The sequence below is a fragment of the Peromyscus eremicus genome, chromosome 5, assembly GCF_949786415.1.
Source record: "Peromyscus eremicus chromosome 5, PerEre_H2_v1, whole genome shotgun sequence".
Lineage (NCBI taxonomy): Eukaryota > Metazoa > Chordata > Mammalia > Rodentia > Cricetidae > Peromyscus > Peromyscus eremicus.
The window spans coordinates 17,216,757-17,237,191 of NC_081420.1; the positions used below are offsets into that span (position 1 = coordinate 17,216,757).

The 20,435-nt window shown below is 43.9% G+C and overlaps 1 protein-coding gene across 4 annotated transcripts in view; it reads right to left on the reverse strand.

Moving 5' to 3' along the window:
• The window catches only part of Cap2 (cyclase associated actin cytoskeleton regulatory protein 2), a 143,929-nt gene extending 124,187 nt beyond the window's left edge, over positions 1-19,742 (reverse strand). For 2 of the 4 annotated variants that reach the window (XM_059263036.1, XM_059263033.1), the window contains exon 1: positions 19,610-19,742. The gene's annotated coding sequence lies outside the window, so the exon portion shown is untranslated. Of the gene's footprint in view, positions 1-7,965; positions 8,039-8,068; positions 8,208-19,609 lie in introns of those variants that run through there. The other 2 variants (XM_059263035.1, XM_059263034.1) reach the window with 2 other exon arrangements.
• Between the last annotated feature and the right edge of the window lie 693 nt (positions 19,743-20,435).

The following is a 20,435-nucleotide window of genomic DNA, read 5'->3' on the forward strand; positions in this document are numbered from 1 at the left end:
ATTCCAGCCCATTTGTCTTGGCATTTCAAAATGCACTTAGCCAACTTTTGACAGGAGCTGGGAATTAAGAAGGGGGCTGGGGAGAGGCACAGAGTTGCCACAGCAAATGGGAACACCAGGGTCTGAGCAAGGGAGTCAGATACGAGAGTCTGGACAGGAGGCCCGTTGAGTGGGGCGAGGGGGTGAGTTAGCTAGATGACAGATAGTCTAAGAATCAGAAGTAGAACAGGAGGCCAGATTTCCAACTCAAGAATCAAGAGTCTGGATCAGAGGGTGTAGCTCAAACATGGCTCTACAAAATTCTAGCCATCCTGTTCATGTAGAAGGGATTTATAGGTGAGTCTCCATTGTCTATAGCACATCAGACCAGAGAGGGAGGGTGTGCCAAAGGAAAAAGTGTTACATTCTGACATTTCATGCTTTTAAGGTTGTTTTTGTTTGTTTGTTTACTATATTAATTTGTATGGATGTTTTGTCTGCATGTATGTCTATGCACCATGTGCGTGCCTGATGCCCGCAGAAGCCAGAAGGTGGCATTGGATTCCCTAGGCCTGGAGTTACAGACAACTGTGAGTTGCCACGTGGGTGCTGAGAATCGAACCTAGGTCCTCCGGAAGAGCAGCCAGTGCTTTTAACCTCTGACTCATCTTTCCAGCCCCTTGAAGATTTGTTTTAAGAAACTGTATTTGAGGGTAATTTTCTTTCTTAAAAAACAAACAAACAAAACAGTCTCCATATGTAGACCTGGCTGGCCTGGAAGTCTTCATGTAGATCAGGTTGGGCTTGAACTAGCTCTGTAGCCAAGGCTGACCTTGATCAGCTGATGTTCCACCTCCTGAAATTATTCCAGATACACACCACTTTGCCCATACTTGGCATTGATCTTAATGCCTTGTGCGTTAATTTTTTAAGTATCACTTGAGGTTAATTACAATGGGAAACCCATCTCTACGCATCATTACTTTTCTTATTTAAACTTCCCCTTCACTTTTTCTCCTCCATTCTGTTTTTCCCCTTTTAGTTGCCATAGCGTAGTTACAGGACACAGTACGGGAACTCGGTATTGTGTCGTGACTGAATCAGGACTATGTTAGCATTTCCATCCACTTACACAGCAAGCCATTGTTTTGTGTGTCTGGGTCTTCAAGCTCCCGTCTTAGTTTTTCATTAGCTATACAACAGGTTGTGGTAAGATATAGTTAATGTACTGTGTGATAGAACACTATCCTACTTAGAATTTCTATTACTGTGATGAAACAATATGACTAAAAAGCAAGTTGGGGAGGAAAGGGTTTATTTGGCTTATACTTCCATATTGCTGTTCATCACTGAAAGAAGTCAGCACAGAAACTCAAACAGGACAGGATCCTGGAGGCAGGAGCTGATGCAGAGGCTGTGGAGGGGAGCTGCTTACTGGTTTACTTCCCATGGCTTGTTCAATCCATCTTCTTATAGATCCTAGGATCACCAGCCCAGGGATGGTACTACCCACCATGGGCTGGGCCCTTCCCCATTGATCACTAAATGAGAAAATGCTTTACAGCTGGATCTCATGGAGGCATTTCCTCATCTGAGGCTCCTTCCTTTCTGATGACTCTAGCTTGTGTTGACACACAAAAGCAGCCAGTATACACACTAAACCTCATTCTTCCTCATATATATTGATACCCATTAGCCAATCACCCTCTATCCCTTCCCCCACCCTTCCTAGGTTCTAGTCATTACCATTCTGCTTTTTCCTGCCTTGAGATCAATATTTTTAGCTTTCACATTGGTCTGTGAACGTGAAGTTTTGTTTTGGGGTGTCTGGCTTATTTCCCTTGGTAGAATTTCTTCCTAGCCTATCCATTGGCACAGACGATGGGATTTATTCCTTTAATGATGGAATAATATTGAGTACATGACTTCTCTTCATTTTCTTTGTTCATGCACCTATAAATATATGCCTTTGCTGATGCCATATCTTGCCTCATTTTCTTTTTGTAAAGTTTAAGTTTTGCCTTTATCAAGGTGAGAGGTACACAGACTCAAAAAGGTATCATGTGATACTGTGGAATGTTTAGATCTGGTTAACCTTATCCACATCTTCACATACTTATTTCTTCATGCCAAAAACATTGACTATTTTTCTTCCACCTTTTTGCAAAACATAGTATATAATTCTTCCAAAACCATAATAGCTCCCTGCTCATGTCTTTTCATTTTGAGAGATAATAATTTTCAATTTACTGTAGCCATTTCTTTTGACAATTACCTTTCCATCTCCAAGTAACATGATTTCATCTCTATGCCTTGTCTGGCTTCCTTCTGGTTTAAGGTATTATCCACTGAGTTCCACCAGGGCACATAGTGCACAAATTTATTAATCTATTTATTTATTTGAGACAGGGTCTCATTATATAGCCCAGGCTTGCCTAACATTCACAGCACAGTCCAAGATGGCTTCCAATTCAGTCTTCCTGTCTCTGCTCCCCTACTACTGGGATCACAGTGTGCACCAGCCCTCCAAGCCTACATAGTTCCTTGTGTCCATCTTTTTAAGTGTGCTGCCTTAATTCCACTGGGATCACAGTACACACCAGCCCTCCAAGCCTACATAGTTCCTTGTGCCCATCCTTTTTAAGCATGCTGCCATAATTCAGAGAGTCACATCTGAGTTGTAAGGGCCACTGTGGTTATTTGTTGGCATGCCTGGTTTCCTAAAGTTATTGTTAACAGCGAAGGGACACTAGCCTACTTGGGCATGTGGCTCTGGCAGGCCTTGCCCTTCTCCCCAATTCCCTCTGCTTTGCTAAACTGTTAGATTACATTCCTAAAGCTAGCCACCAAGGTCTATTCTCTTATTTGGCCACGTCTTCCTCTTGAGACTGACTGCCAAGGTCCAGCTATCAAAGTGGTGAAGTCCAGCAATCAGAAGTTCTTTTTGGCTGCCCTACTTAACATGCCCAATTAAAATTAAACACCTCATCCTAACATGGGGTTTCTCCTTGTACCTCTATAAACTGCCATTTTCCTATGTACCACATTTGTCTTCTCTCTATCCATAGGCAGTCCTTTGTCCCTCTGGGACAAATACCTCTGCGCCATATCCCTTGTTCTCTTCCCCTTCTCCCTCATCCTCTGTCTCCTGTCTTTGTCTCTTATTCCCTGCCCTCTGTCCCTCTGGGGCACATAAATCTCCTTTGTGCCAAGAACTTGGTCTTGGGGTGTCTTCAGCCGATTTTGAGGTTCCCTCCAAAAACAGCTTCTTGTTTTTTTCTCTTTTCTTTTTTCTTTCTCATTCTATCTCTATATTTTTTTCTTTGTCTTTTGAGAAGAGCCTTGTTATGTAGCCCAGGCTAGCCTCAAGCTTGCACTTTCCCCCTCAGTTTCCTGAGAACTGAGATTATAGGTGTGTGCCACCACACCTGGCCCAACTCTTGGTTTGTATGCACTTAAAAATGACCCCTATTTTTACTCTTCTTCTAGCTGTGTGAGTCTCCAGTCAACAGAGCCCAGCACAATGGGATGTCTCTATGTGTTTCTTACAGGGTGGATCCTGCTCTCATCTCAGTGGTTGTTCTGTAGGCATGCTGGTCATCTGTGACCTGGCCTCTGGTGTCACTTTCTTCTACGAAGTTCCCTCCTTTCTTCTTACGCCATATGGTATCTCTGTGTCTGAGTTCATAAATAAAAAAACTGGGCTTCAGTTATTTCCTGTAACAAGTATGTGCTAGCCCATAGACTGCAGTTATAAAGAGACCTAGAATAAAGAAATATTTCCTGTAACCCGTGTGTGCTCTCCCATAGACTGTATGGCTGTGGGATGTCTTTCTGTATGCTGTGAATATGTATTGCTCTAATTGATTGATAAATAAAGCTGTTTGGCTTATGGCAAGGCAGCTTAGAGGCAGGCGAGAAATACGAGAGAGACAAGAAGAAGAAAGGCAGAGGCAGAGGAGACGCCATCCAGCTGTCTAGGGAGCAGCATGTAATAGCACACAGGTAAAGCCACAGAACATGTGGCGACATATAGATTAATAGAAATGTGCTGAGTTTATTTATAAGAACTAGCTAGCAAGAAAATTGAGCCATAGGCCATGGCCATGCAATTCATAATTGATATAAGCCTCTGTGTGTTTACTTGGGTCTGAGTGGCTGCAGGACTGGGCGGGACACAGGAAAACTTCCAGCTACATTGGCACTCAATATGTGGGGCTCAACTTTCCACCTAAAACTTGAGAGAACTTAAAAAAAAATTCTAAAATGAAGCTAAAAACAGCTTCCTAGTGTATCTTACAGGCCAGCTGCAGCCTGCAGGCTTGAGCTACAGTATGGCAGGTTTGCAGCATATGAGCTTGACCTGCAGCATTGGTGGATTCCTGCCAAGGTGTCTCCATGCTGTGTAGTACACTTCGTGGTAGCTTTAGCTTTTGCTAGTACAGACAAAAAAAAAAGTTTCTGAGTTACACGCTCCTGGATGGAGGCATGGACCCTCTGCCTCCCAGAGTCAGCATGGCTCCCAGAGCTGGAGGTGAATTACCTCTGCCACGTTGAAAAGCTGAAATGGGAAGAGTCAGCAGCCAAGGATGCTGCTTCAGTCCTAAACACGCAGTTTAGCAGTTTAAAATATCTCCTGGTCAGAGAAGGATTATAGATTCACAATAAGTCAGATACAGAGGGAATAAAACTCTAAATGGATCTCTAGTGGAAGTGCTTAACTTTGCTTTGCTATGTCAATACCTATCCATGGGTGTCCAAGAAAGATGTAGAGCCCGGGACACAGACAGTGATAAACAGGCTGGCCAAGTTTATGAAGACAGTCCATGTTACAGTGCAAGAGTTACAATATTTGGAATGTTAAGGGGTCATTGAGAAAATCTGGTCAGTGGAAAAGTTTTTAAAATATTTTATTCTTTCCTGTTCCTTTACTTATTCTTCCAATATTTCTCCCATTCAAGTTCTAAAAAGACCTGCTTAGATCTGAGAGCAGACAAGGTCAGACATCTTTAGGGTGGTATGGATGAAGATTTCTTCAACATTAAAAAAAAAAAGCTCTAGGCTTATTTATTTTATTTTATACATATGAGCCTTTTGCTTGCATTCATGTTTGTGTACAACCTGTGTAGCCAATGCCCATATAGGTCAGAAGAGGGTGTCAGATTTCCTGGAAGTGAAGTCACAGATGGTTGTGAGCCATGTGGGTGCTGGGAATGAACCCGGGTTCTCTAGAAGAGCAGCAATTGCTCCAAACTGCTGATCCATCTCTCCAGCCCTTTCTTCCAACATTTCTAAACAAGATTTTCTCTATAGACATGTATTTCATTATCATAAAATGAAAGGTGTAGTATGTAATTAGATTGGTTTTGTTTGTTTTTGTTTTTTTGAGACAGGGTTTCTCTGTGTAGCCCTGGCTGTCCTGGAACTCACTCTCTGTAGACCTGGCTGGCCTTGAACTCACAGAAATCTGCTTGCCTCTGCCTCCTGAGTGCTGGGATTAAAGGTGAGTACCACCACCCATCATTGTAATTTGATTTTTAATCACATTTTTTTTTTGCCTAAATATTTTTACAATGACACTTTAACATTAAAATAGTCCATCACAGGGACTGGGGAGATGGCTTGGTAGGTAAATCACATGCCTTGCAAACATGAGGAGCTGAGTTAGGTCCCCAGAACCTACATTAAAAAACAAACAAACAAACCCAGGTGTAATGGCATACACTTGTAATCCCAGCTCTAGAGAGGTGGAGCCATGCTGACACCTGGGACTCTTTGGCTAGACAGTCCTACATGGGAACTTCCAGGCCAATGACAGAATTTGTCTCAATAATATAATGGGTGACATCTGAGGAATGACACCAGAAGTTGTCCTCTGGCCTTCAAATGCACCTGCACACATGTGTATCTGCACACAGGAACACACACACACACACACACACACACACACACACACACACACGCACACATCACAGAGAATTAATTTAAGAATTTAATCTCTGTAGAACAATTTTGGAAAAAAAAACCACCCACCATCCCTCAGTTCACTTAAACCATCTCACATTCAGTGGAGAAGGGCCCTTTGAGCCTTCCCCTCACTCCTTCCCATCAGGGCTAAGAACAGCTTTCACAGCTGCCCGGGACACTGGCACCCCACGACAACCTGCAAATGGTGTGAGATAGCAGCCTATTTGTCCAGACTGTATCCTCAGTGGCTGTAAGACATCTCGTCCAATGAAAGCACTCCCCATGCTGCCTTTTCCCTTAGCACGTGTCCGCCCTGCCGTCCAAGCAGCCAGGTAGCGTGCTTGGCCTGAGCTGCGACTGTTCTCTCTTTCCCTCCGTCTTCCCACTGAGTCCAGCATGGTGCTGTACACCTAGAGAGGTCTATAAATATTTTTGATCGACTAATGAATTGGCTTCCACGCGCTGCCTTTTCCTTACTGCCTACTCGCTGGCACGGTCCCAGATCAGGCTGGGAGCCAGATTTTCACAGGAGAGATTTCCACTTAAAAGTGGGAGCTCGGTTAGTCTTTGCTGTTTGGAACCACAGTGGCTTCCAAGACCACAAGTCTGTGCTTGCTCCACAGCTCTTTTTCTTTAGATTTTCAATATATATATATATATATATATGTAATGTTGTTCAAAAAGGCTTGTAAATTCTTCACAGCAAGTTCATAAAATGAATGAAGAAGAAAGTTACTTTGATAATGTTCTCACGTCAATAGAAGAGAGTGAGGTCTTTAGGGTTTCCTGATAGCCAGTTCAAAGGTCCCATTCCTAGGTGAAAGATGGAGAAGGAATTGTGGTGAGAGATTCTCTGGTGATTCTGTGTGTGTGTGTGTGTGTGTGTGTGTGTGTGTGTGTGTGTGTGTGTATGACCACTTGTACATATATGTGTGTGAATATAGGGGCTAGGGTCAACCTCAGGTGTAATTCCTCAGGAGATTTACCCTTTACTTTTATGTATGTTGGGGTGTGTGTGTGTGGTTACGTGTGCCCACGCAGTTTAGGAAGACAGAGGAAGTGGTTGGGTGTCCTGCTCTATCATTCCATCTTATTCCTTGTGACAAGGTCTCTCACTGAACCGGGACCTAGGGTGGCACCGATAATCCTCCTCCTCCGCAGTGCTGAGGTTATGGTGTGCACGGCTATGCCCATCTTCTAACATGAGTGCTAGGGATTTGAACGCATGTCCTCAACTTTGCACGGCATGCACTCTGGCTCAACCGAGCCATCCCCTTAGCCTCCACATTCCATTTCTGAGACAGGGTCTCTAACTTGGCCTAGAGCTCGTGGATTGGGCTAGGCTGGCAGGCCAGCAAGCCCCAGGGATACGCCTGTCTCCACCTCCCAGCACTAGGGTAGATTACAAACACACACCACCCAGCCCAGCTTGACATCCTGGGTGCAAAGGTATCACACTTAAACAATAAGCACTTTACAGGCCTAGTCACCTCCTCAGCCCCATGGTGATTCCTTGAAGCACATTCAAATCCATAGGATTCTGTCCATGAGCCTAAGATCAAACCAGAAATAGACTTGAAGTGGGAGGAAGCTGAAGACTTTCAAAGCTTTCCCATGATGATGTTTGGATGACTGGAAATATAAAACAGTTCTCGGCAAAAATAAAGTCACAGTGGACGAACTTCTCCACAAGTACAGTAGAACTTAAAAATATCTGTTCAACTATCAAACCATTCTGTCTTAGTTTAATTTTCTTAGGCATGAGTACATCAGTGACTTTCTTTCCTACCAGTCACTGAGGGAAGTCATCTTGTGACTCATTGTTAATTGATTCCCCACCCCCCCATCATCGTATTTACTCATTCACGCTTGATGGGCTAACTAAATACATTAGTTTTGTTTCGTTTGTCCCCAGCCTCCACTCTCTGCTAGGCACAACGGTCGTATCTAGACACTTGAGTCTGAAATATCTTCCTTAGTGAGCAGTATTAGGAGGAGAAGGAAGTCAGGCAGGCTCACCAAGAGATGATGCTCATGTTACCGAGGAGCCCACCTTCATATTACTCACTTCCTCCCCTACGGAATGTTTCTGTTTTTTCACCAAACAGCAAACATCAGTTACCATTTAGTTTGGGTCCTAAATGTCGTACAATAAATGATGTTGAAGGCTTGATACTCCAGCCCATGGTCCTGCTGGGAGGTAGAAACTTTAAGAGGTGGAGCTAAGTAGAAGGAAGTTGAAGGGATGCTGGACTCCACCCCTTCCTGTCTCTTTCTTTTTGGTATCTATGGGCTCATTCCTGCCACAAAGCACCATTCTACCACAGTTCTGAAGCGGGAAGGCCAAATGACCATGGACTTCCTTCCCTCAACCCCAATGCCATGGAGTCTTTCAGGGTCCTACATCTCCCTTAAGGTACTGACTTCATGTTTTCTCCACCAATCCTGAGCAGAGCACAGGACGACAGAGAACATACAGTGATTAGCTCACGAGTTCACATTCCCTCCTTGGGACAGGTTCAGTCCTCAAAATCAACACCCATTGGCTTTTCAGAGTAAGTCATTCTTTGAACTGGGACCTCTGACTATAAGAAACTAGGTCTTGTCATGTGATATAGTGGAAAACGCATTATGGGGATCAGAGAATCCTTGAGATATAGCCCCTTCAGCGGCAACCCACATATCTGGTGGATGACTAACCTGCGTCTCAGTTTCCCTGTTTCCAATGAATGAACTCAGCTCTTCGTCACTCCTCACCGACTCGAGAACACTGTGTGGGGATGCATTTTGAGCAGTCGTCTGTGCCAGCGGTTATTTTTCACCTCACTGCTTTGTCCTGAGCTAACCCAGACTCGGGACACTATACTGTAGTAGGATGAAGAGCTACAATTTCCAGGAGAAATCCAATATTCCTGGGAGAAGAACAGGAGAGTATGGGAAAGAACCACAGAGAGCAGAGAGCTGAAGGGAATGCCCTGACTCACAGGATGTTCCAGTCTCACCCCTGAGTTGTGCATATGTAGGACAACCCCAAAGTCCTTGAGACTGAACTATTACAAACTTCTGCTGGAGTCAAAGACTAACCCCCAAATAGAGCACACGTGTGACACAGGGGCTTTGAAAACAGAGCTAATGCTGGGACCACTGCCCATTGCATGGAACACAGAGCTGAACGGACTGGCTAGTAAAACCAAGCAAAACCAATAAGCCAAATGCCAACAGCAAAAAAGAGTTGCCAAGGGACCCAGGGTCTCATAAAGCAAAACCAGAATGTCCAAGATTCAAATCAATATGGTTTGGCATGCAAGGGACTAGAGAAACACACTCAACCCGGAGAAAAGTCAACTTGCAAATGTCAACTATAAGGTGACACAGATGCTGGAATTTCCAGAGACATTTGTAACAGCTGTTTTAACTGTGCTTGAGATGAAGCTAATATCCCGGAAACAACGGGAAGCCAGGAGTTCTTAATAGAGTCATAGAAACCATAAGAAAATTCTAGAACTGTAAAAAAAAGCCCTACAATAACAGAAAGTACACTGGTAGGCTTGACAACAGAATGGAGATGGCCAAGGAAGGTGCCTTGAACTTGATGATACAGACGCTGCCTAATCTGATGAACAGAAAGAAAAAAACACTGAAGAAAAAAGAATGGAGGCTGAGGGGCCTGTAGGGCCACACTGAGGGTCTAATTTTAGTGTCCCTGGAGCCTCAAGAGAGGAGAAAGAGATTGAAGTGGAAATCCTGTTTCATGAAACAGTAACATCCTGGCATGGTGGCTCACACCTGTTCTTATAGAACTCGGAAAGCAAGCGGAGGCAGAAGGACAGGCATTACTGTGAGGCTACCCTGGGTTACAGAGTGAGTTCCAGACCAGCCTGGACTGCAGAGTCTCAGACAGGAAAGGAAAGAAATGAAAAGAAAAAAAGAAAAGGAAGGAAAGGAAAAGAGAGAGGGATATATAATAACTAAATATTTCACAAATTTAGAATGGAAGACATACATTTATAGATTCAAACAATGATGACTAATTACACATACACACACACACACACACACACACACACACACACACACACAATGAGTCCCACCAGAGGAGAAAAAAATAAAGATGAGCAAGTGAATAAATAATTATCAAGAAAGAAAAGGAAGGAAGGAAGAAAGGAAGGAAGGAAGGAAGGAAGGAAGGAAGGAAGGAAGGAAGGAAGGGTGATTCCCTCTTTGAGAGGCATAATAAAAACCAAGACTGTTAGTTAGCAAATATCCCCACTAAATCAGTAGCACAAGGAGTTAATCAGTACATGGGTTCAGTCACAGCGGAAGGTGTTCTCATAGTAACGTACCCGATGAAGCCATCATTATAGAACAACACAAACAGACTCCTCCTCAGCAGTCATTTGTGACTTTGCAAAATTTCATTTTTTTTTTTTTTGTGAAGTTATGTTTCAGTTCTGTTTGCCCTACAGGAGACGGTTTTAATTTTATGTATGCTCTGCTTTAATATCTTCTACTGGTTACGCCACCATACTTTTTTGTATCAAAAATAATAGTGTAAAGGGATGGAGAGATGGCTCAGTGGTTCAGAGCATGTTTTTCCAGAGGACCTGGATTCAATTCCCAGCACCCACATAGCGGCTCACAAACATTGGCAATGCCAATCTCAGAGGATCTGATGCTCTCTTCTGGTCTTTTTGGACACTGCATGCAGGCAAATACTCACACACATGAAAAAAAAAAAGCTATGAAGCTTTAATTAAAAAAAAATCCCTTCTGCCATCGTTGTTGCTGTTATGATTCTTACAATCCAACTTCCCAAAAAAAACCTTACAAAACACAGACACTACAAATTTCGACAAGTAATTACAAAAGTATTTTATTGGAAACCCACCTCTTTTTTATTAAGTTTATTAAGTTTATTAAGTTTTATTAAGTTTATTAAGTTTTATTAAGTTATTTCATGAACGTGGGTAAGGACACCTATTATTAAAGCGAGGAAGCTTGAGGAGCAATTTTGTTTTGTTTTTACATCTTCACTTTACTCAAATAAAGAGACAGGGGTGAATGAAAAAGGCTGTTACAGAAATGTCCCTCAAAACCTCCCCAGGAGACATGAGAAGTGTGGCATGGTGAGAAAATATCAAAAATATTTGAGTCATCAGTGTCAGGGGAAATGGAAATATAAATCTAGCCAGAACCGTAACTATTCATCCATCTGGGTTATTTCAGCCACTCATTGGTTTTTATTAGGCTATTTTATATCTTTGTGGATACGAAAGTTAACTTGTAAAATAAAAGGTAGTAGAACATATAATTATTAATTATAGACATGCAAAAAACCAAATACATCTGCTGCACTTTATCCTGTGGAAGTTCCAGCGGAAGATGCAAATTTAACATCATTAAATAAATTCACTCTTGTATTACAAATTGCGTCCTTTGAACTGGATGGAAGGTCTTTCTGGTTATTTTATAAGCTTAGAATTGTTTATTATGATATGTGGTATGATAGAGGTGGTTCTGTCCGTCTCAAGTACAACCTTTATGACATCAGTGTAGTGTGGCTAGATTGTAGATCAGCATCAGTTTTCCTTAAAATGTTCTTTCTGACTTCGATTGATTGGGTTGGGAGCCACAGCATACTTGTGGAACCCAAAGGACAACCTGCAGGAGTTTTATGCAGGAGTTTCTCTTTCACGATGTGGATTCCAAGTGTCAACTCAGGTCATCAGACTTGGTGGTAAAGACCTTTATCCACCGGTAAGCCACTCTGTGCTCAGTGTTTTTGAAGAAAGATTTAGAACTTGTACGGTTTATAAGAGGATCCCCCTCTAGGAATGAGAATCACTCAATGTCCTCACTCATCAAACTAAACAAGCATTCTCAAACACAGCCCCCTTTCTCTTCCCACCTGCTAGATCTTTACTTCCTTGAACAGAACAATTTACTAAAGTGAGTTAGAGACAGAACTTGTGCTAATACGGATACTAAGATGAGCAAGAAGCTTTTCATAAGGAAAGCGGAAAAGGAATTATGGGAAATAAAGTGAGACGGTTCAATTGTCTCCATCACAGGCCCACCATCAGGAAGAAGCATCTTAGGAAAAGTACACACAGACAAGAATTCAGATGTTTCTTCTCTTAAAACACCATGCTCGGACACTTCTAGACGGCTTCCGCATGTCCATGTGCACAGTCTGAAGATTGCTAAAATAAGCGTAGAGACCAGTTTCCCTCTGTGGCTTTGGTGTGATTTGTACTTATAAAGCCCAAATTGAAACTGAACTTCTCACTGGAGCACTGCCAGGATGCAGGGCCTTTGGGAGGTGATGAGGTGACAGGGTTAGAGGCACTCTCATGGTCAAAGAGTGTGGGGGCACACTCACGATGGGTGGAGACTTTTATGAGAGTCTGCCGTAAGTCTTGCAGGATGCTGTCCAGAGGGACAAGGTTAGTCACCACAGAGTAGGTGGTCATGAAGCCAGCTACTTCACATGCTTAGCCATCCCCCAGTCTACTTCTGTTATTCACTAAAACAGCACGGGGCCCTCACCAGGTGTGACTGCCTGTCCCAAACTTCCCTGCAACAAGATCCAGGAGCCCAAACAGTCTCTTTTCTTTATAACTTACTCGGTCTCGGGTATTTTATGACGACACAAAAGCACCAAGTGAGACTGAACGCAAGAAGAAGAAACATCCCCGATTCTATACTACCCGAGGCTCTTCGCTTTAGCAAGCCTCGGTTAAACACTTTCAATTACTAAGGAAGTTTATAATGCTCACTTTCCCTATAGAAGGACACTGGAGGAATCACTGTCCTACTCAAGAGGCCATTCTGAAGAAAGATTGGATACAGGAAGTGAAGGACTGTCCGCAGCAGGAACTCAGGGTAGCCCTCAGGTACCCATTACCTCCCAAAGGCTCCACTCCGAAACCAATAACTTTAGGGTAAGTAACTCAACATATGGATTTTAAAGGACAAACACAATGATTTCCAAACTGAGATTCTGCACAACGGTCAGCCTCAGGTGCAGAGACAACGAGTCAAACTGAACTGCATGCTTGCCAATCAGAAAGCCTACTTAACTTGGTTCTGGAAAATCAGATTGGCCTGTGCAGTGGTGACTACTGAGTGCCAATCTGACTGGGCTGGCCATCACCTAGGAGACAACTCTCTGGAAATGTCTGTGAGGGAGTTTCCAGATTGGGTTAACTGAGGAAGACAGTCTCACTCTAAGTGTGGCTGGTACCACAGAGGAGGCTGGGGTCTCAGACTGAAGGAAAAAAAGCCAGCTGAGCACCAGTATCAATCTCTCTCTGCTTCCCAGTTGTGAATGCAATGTGACCATCCTGTTCCTCCTGACATGTCATCCCCACCATGATAGGTTGTACCCTCAAACTGTGATCCAAATAAACATTTTCTTAAATTGTATTATTTGGGTGTTTTGTTACAGCAACGAGACAGGTAAGTAATACAGCCAGCTTTCTTGGTGTGGCCCAGTTTGACTGATTCTTATTGCTAGAGAGTGGGAAAAAAATAGAAAGAATTTATCTGATAAGGACCAGAGAGTCTATTGTGAACAGAAACAAGACAGAAAGCAAGATAGTAAATCGGGATGCCACCCCAAGTGTAGATCCTTTGAAATGTGCACCCACAGCTTAGATAAGAGCTTCTGCTCACTGGCACTTATTCTTGGCCCTATCACACAGCTGTCATTCAAAACAACAAACAAATCTCCAGCGAATCCCAGAATTTCTCTGGATTTCCACGTTATAACACTAAGTAATGGGTTATTTTCTCTCCAAATTATGAGAGGTTTGGAAAGTCCCACTGTTTGATTATGGCGTGGCCCAGCAGGACCCTCAGTGTTTCCCTGACTCTAGCTATCAGGCATGTGTGCAATCTTAAACACTAAGGCCACGCTCTCCTTCTCCACTTGTTTGAGAGGTCAGCAAGAAGCCGGGACTATCAGATGGATGTCTAGTTACTAGCAAGGGTAGATGAACACCTGTTCATAATAATCAAGGACTCTGCTTCGGGGTTCCATAGTTCCTATGCAGGGCTGAATACTGTGAAGGAGGAAAACCTGTCAAATAGTTCCTTAGTGAAAGAAGTCATGCTCTTTTCCAAGGGAGAAAATGATTTATAAAGACAAATAAATACAAAGCAAGACTCCCTTGGACATAACACTCACATAACAAAAAGCCATTCCTATGGGACTGCACTCATTTGATGTGCTTTATGCACCCAGCCATCTCCTCCACCACTGCTTGTGAACTTGTTTAGTGCTCCCATATTTCAGAAAAATAGTTACTACAGTCAGAATTGAAATAGATTGAAACTCAGGACTTCGGATCTCATCATGTTATCTTGGGCTGGAGGAATGATAAGCTAGGCTTACATCGGCAGTGGAAATGTCACTAAAACTCCTAGCACAGGGATGGGGGCAGAGCTTAGTTGATAAAGTGCTTACCTTGCAAGTATGAGAACCTGAGCCCAAGCATGTCCAGAACCTATGTCAAAAAGCTCAAACATGGTACTAGACACTTGAAATCTCAGAATTGGTGAGGCAAGTGGAGACAGATGGGTTCCTGAGGCTCCCTGCCCAGCCAGCTTAGCCTAGCGGGTAAGTTCCAGGCCAATGAGAGATCCCTGTCTCAAACACAAGATAAATAGTGCTTAAGAAACAATATCTAAGGTTGTTCTTTGTCTTCCATATTTGCACACACATGTGAACATGTGTACACATGCATGTGTACACACACAAACAGAGAGAGAGGGAGAGAGAGAGAAAAAGAGAGAGAGAGGGAAAGTACACACTCCTAAGACACATGGGAAAGGTCTCCAAAGCAGCGTTCTTGTAAAGGGAGACAGCTTGTATGCTTATCAGCTGGAGAAGGACCATAGGGATCAGGGAATATTTGTCAAAGATCATAAGATGACTTCCATGTGACAATTCAGCTTATTGTTAAAAATGTAATGATGACTCTTAAGAAAATGAGATTTAGCAGGGTATAGTGGCACACACCTGCAAACCCAGTACTCCGGAGACGGAGGCAGGAGGATCACAAGTTCAAGGCCAATCTCAACTCTCTAGGGAGTATAAGGCCGCCTGAGGTGCTATCTCCAAAACAAACAAACAAGGAAAAAAATGAAAATAACAAATGAACAAGCAAAAGGTGATGGAGAAAAAAGGTAAGATTATATAAGCCTTTAAAATAAACAGAAAAAACTAATAAGATCTAAATGACGGTTGTTTAGGATCTCATATACATGCTATAAAATTGCTTCACAATTTAATTGGGATGATTAACACAAAAGTTGGGGGGAACGGGGGAGCAGCATAGGGCAGGGAAGGCAGAGAGCTGCACAAGCCAGGTGGCAGCCTTGTTCTCTCAGTAAAGCCCTGTTTTCTTTAGTAGCCTGCTCGAGATATAACACACACAGCACTCAACTAACACACTTAAAAGTGTCCAATTCAGTTACTTTTATAAATCTCACAGATCTGTGTAACTGTCACTGATTTCACAAAGTTGGGAAAGGGTAGAGGGTAGCAGTAGACATAGGAGGAGTTAAGGGCAGAGACTGGGAGATGAATGTGGTAAAATACATTGCATGCATGTACAAAACTCTAAAAAAAATAATACAAACATTATATTTAAAAATAAAGAAGTGGAGTGGTGATGGCGCACACCTTTAATCCCAGCAATCGGGAAGCAGAGGCAGGCAGATCTCTGAGTTCCAGTCCAGCATGGTCTACAGAGTGAGTACAGGACAGCCAAGGCTACACAGAGAAACCCTGTCTTGAAAAACTAATAAAATAAAATTAAAATAAAAACGAAGAAAGAACCCTTGTAGTACCCTTTTCACCTCCCCATCCTAACCAATAACTCATTTGTTGATAAAGATTTCTTAGAAATATTTTCTTAGGAGTGGATTTATACAATATGTGGTCTTTCGTGAATTCACTTAGCAGGATGCTATCGAGGTTCACCCATGTAGCATGTTACATAGGACTGCACCCCTTTCTGTGCGCACACACATGTGCTAATGTGTGTGGAAGTCAGAGGCCAATGTCAGATGTCTTCCTCAGTCACTCTCCACTTTATTTTTGGAGACAGGGTCTCTCACTGAATCTGCTTCTCCAGTGCTGGGGTTATAGGTACAAGCCACTGCAGCCAGCTCTTATGTGGGTGCTGGGGTTCAACTTAGGTCTTAGTGGCTGAGTATCAAGCCAGTTCCCCAGCGCTGCCTTCCCTTTAATAATATCCCATTGCATAGATCGATCATATTTTCCTGTTCACTCATCAGTAGATGGGTATTTTTTTTTTGGGTGTTTCCATCTCTTAGCTGTTACCACTGATGCATCTATGAACCTGCGTATAGTTTTTGTTGTTGTTCCTCTTTAAAATGAATTTTAATGTGCAGTACTGGGGTTTGAACCCAAGGCCTTGCTCATGATACACAAATGCTCTTCCATTGAGCTATACTGCTAACCCTGTGTATATTTTTCTTTTTCATGGCCATGCTTGCATTTCTCTCAAATACAGACTTAGTATAGGGGAACTGCTAGGTCATACAGTAGCTCTGTGTTTAACTCAAGGGACCATGGTTTTTCAAACTAAACACACCATTTATATTATCATCAGCCGTGTCTGAGGGCTGCAATTCCTCCACACTCTCACCAACACCTGGGATTATCTGATTTTTTAATTGCAGTCACACTAGTGAGTATGGCATGAAATATCATTGTGGCTTTGATTTGCAATTACCCAATGGATAATGATGTTGGACATCTCTTTTATGGCTTTGGTGGCCATTTATCATCTTCTTTGGCATATTTTGACATTTGACATATTTTTATTAGTAAATTAGAAAGGCTGTTTATATATCGTGGATCCAAAGTCCTTATCAGATATACGATCTTATATACTTACACTTTGAAAGTTTTCTTTTTACAGCTTTTGTTCTACTTCTAAACTTGGAGATATGTATGTTCACGACTGTTCCTTCAAATACAATGACCATAACTTACATAGGCTTAGCATATTCTGATTTATAGTACATAATCAATGAATTATGAATAAAACTAAACCTCATAATAAAGATATTTGTTAGGAGATATGCAAAGCAAAAAAACACCATCATGTCTAAAAGAAGTTAATGTTGTTCTTGTGAGTATTTAATTTCTGGGCATTCTTCAAGCCGTTGGAGAATCTAGTCATCAGAGGCTCTAGCCCAAGGTGGGAAGGAGGTGTCTGCTGTCAGGAGAAAAAAAATCTACTTCTCTTTGTGTCCTTCATCCTCTAAACTAAGAATGGTGTGTGTGTGTGTGTGTGTGTGTGTGTGTGTGTGTGTGTGTGTGCACGTGCACGCACGCGTGCGCGCACACGCAGGAAAAATTGTTCCTGGTGAAAATTAACTAAACTTCAAACTTCAATCTGTCAATGTAATGAAACTTGGTAGCACCATTCCTCTCCATATTCTCCTTGGCCACTTTTTGTTTTCTATAAATTTATGTTTATGAAAGTGTCTTATCCACATGTATGGCTGTGCACTATGTGTGTGCCTGGTGCCTGTAGAAGCCAGAAGAGGGATGTGAGCTGCCGTATGGGTGCTGGAAACTGAACCCAGGTCCTGTGGAAGAGTAGCCAGTGCTCTTAACTGCTGAGCCATCTTCTGCACCCCACCCCACCCCTCCTTGGTCACTTTTGACTTACAATAGCCAAGCTGAGTAGTTACTCAACAGACCTCATGGGCCGCAAAGCCTCTGATTTCCCAGCTCTCCAGCCAGGAAGTAGAGCAAACCCCACATCATGTCCCAAAGCCTCTGATTTCCTAGCTCTTCAGATTTCCCAGCTCTTCAGAAGGAAGTAGAGCAAACCCCACATCATGTCCCAAAGCCTCTGATTTCCCAGCTCCTCAGCCAGGAAGTAGAGCAAAACCCACAGCATATCCTATCAACAAGCCAAACACCATCTCATCTCAACCACAAGTGGAAAAAACCCACTCCCTGCCTGCAAGAGCGGTTGGTAATTGTCATGATTTCTCACAGTCAGCTTCTTTTTCTTTTCATCCTTGTGTCCTAATTTTATTAAGGGTTTTTAGATTTGAGGACTCATGGAGAAATACGTCTTCTCTTGAAAAAAAAAAAAAGTACAGTCTTGTCAAGAAAGCATGCCCTGGCTTCAAGCCACTGATAATTATTTCCACCAGCTTTTGGTGATCTCAGTGCAGAACCATGTGCGCTCTAACATGCTCTCAGCCCATAACCATGCAGAGCTAACAGAACTATCAGAAGCCCTCCCTGCCCTCAGCAGGCTTGTGTTCTAATTAAACCCAGCAAACAGAAATCACTCCAAAGATGGTAACACCGCTGAAACCTTCCATGAAGTGGTCCCAGCCATGTCACCATGACTTCTGAGGTGATTTCCCGAGATTAAAAGACATCTAGCCAGGTATGGAGGTGCACACCAGGAATCCAGCACTCAGAAGACTGAAGCAGGAGGACTGTGAGTTTGAGGTCAGCCTGGGATAGTGGTGAGTTCCTGGCCAGCAGAGGTACAGAGTGAGTGAGACTCTGCCTCACAGAAAGCAAGCAAACTAGAGGTGTTGGTGCGTACCTGTAATCTCAGCACCGAAGAGGCTGAAGCAGGGGGATTGCTAAGAGTTTGAGGTCAGGCTGGAGTTTCATAGTGAGGCTCTGTCCACCAACAAACCAAAGAGCCATACAAACAAATGAAATTGACATAGGCAGTAAACGCAACAGTGCTCTGCAAGCAATTCTGATAAGCTAAGTTTTATCCTAAGTTTTCTGGGCTTTTGAATTCACCTAACTATGCAGGCAAAGGCTCTTATCTTGGTTGCTCAATGTTCACTCCCACCTGGCATTTTTGGACCTAATTCTTAATAACACATCCTGAACATCCTAAAAACACACTCACTTAAAGAACGTATGGATTCCGATATTGCTAACGCACAGCCTCTTTGTGGTGCTTATGAGAATAAATAGTCTCATGTGCATGGCAGACCATCAGCCTAAAGGTGATGACAAGATTGCTGATGTCACAAACAAGCCCCTATGGGCAGTCAGACAGCAACTGCAGGGTACCATTTTCAGAGCCGTCCCTTCAAAGCCTCAGTTGCGTTTGCATTTTTTAGAAGTGACTCATGGCCTCAAGTCAGGTTCTGCAGAGAAGGCAGGTCTCTTTCCTTCCAGCACCTTCGGAGAGAGGTGGCATTGGCAAGATTCATTTCAATGAAAGCCACCCTAGAACCCTTGGGAGACTCAGAGCAGAGCAGTGGAGACCCCTCGAAGTTAGACCACCCCAAGGTGCGGTAGCTGTCGGCTGGCAGGCTATGGGTGGCCCTCCAGCCCCCGGAACTAGCGGTCCTCAGCGCCAGGCGAGCAGCTGGAGCGCTGGGTTGCACTGACCCAGATGAGGACCGCTCGGGCACCGTGTTCCCCACATCCCAAGTCCAGGCATCCCCAGTCCTCGCATCTGGGTGGCCTCAGATCCCTGAGCCCGCGTTGCCTTTCTTCCCCGCGTCCTAGCCATCTCCCAACCCACCCGGGGCGCGCAACTTGCGAGCGCTCGCCCAGAGCCCAGGCAAGTCCCCCCCTCCCGCCCCCATCTCCCCCAGTCCCCCCGCGCTCTAGCCTGACCTGCTGCGGAACCCAGGTCCCGGCTTCGGTGATGCCAAGCCAGCTTCGGTCACTCGCGCCCTCCTCCCGCAGGCCCTGCGCTGCCTCCGCCTCCCCCCCTGCACGGGAGCCCGAGCTGGTCACGCTGCTCGCGGGGAGAGTCGCCCGCGGCTTCCGGCAGCTCCAAATACAGACGCGCGCGGGAGGGGCCGTGAGCGCCCAGCTGAGGGCGGGGGTGGCAATAAAGGGAGCAGAGAGGAGGCGCAGATGGGCCGTGGGAGAAGGGAGATGGGAGGGCAGAGGCGATCGCCGATGCAAGCAGGAAATACCTTCGTCTCTTCCTGCAGGTTTGCAAAGAGGTCTGGAAAGGTCTAGTGGCTCCTGGCTGGGGGGGATGCACAGTGACCCGTGCAAAGAGAGGGATAATGAGGTAAACTCGAATGTCCTCCAACTCGAAGAAAAGGATAAAGGGGTGCAGACCTTGTTATCTCTTTAGATAGATTGTAGATCCAGGACAATTGATACTCTCTTACAATGTTGTTCAAAAGTAACTTATATACAGCAACTTTAAAAAGTCATCTGATTATTTAGAAACAAGTATAACCCGGACCAACCTACTTCTGAAACTGTTTATTTGTGGACACCGCCCCTTCTTCTATATAGATGGTCCATGCTTACAAAACTGGGAGCTTTTTCTCTCCGGTTAGCATAGTTAGCTAAAAAGGATTGATTTCCGATTTTCATTGGAGGTTATTTCAGTCTAGAATACTGGACACGAAGCGCTTCATTGAATGAATGCCAGGGGCGAACTGCAGACGAAGGGGAGCGGGGAGGAATGTAATAGCTT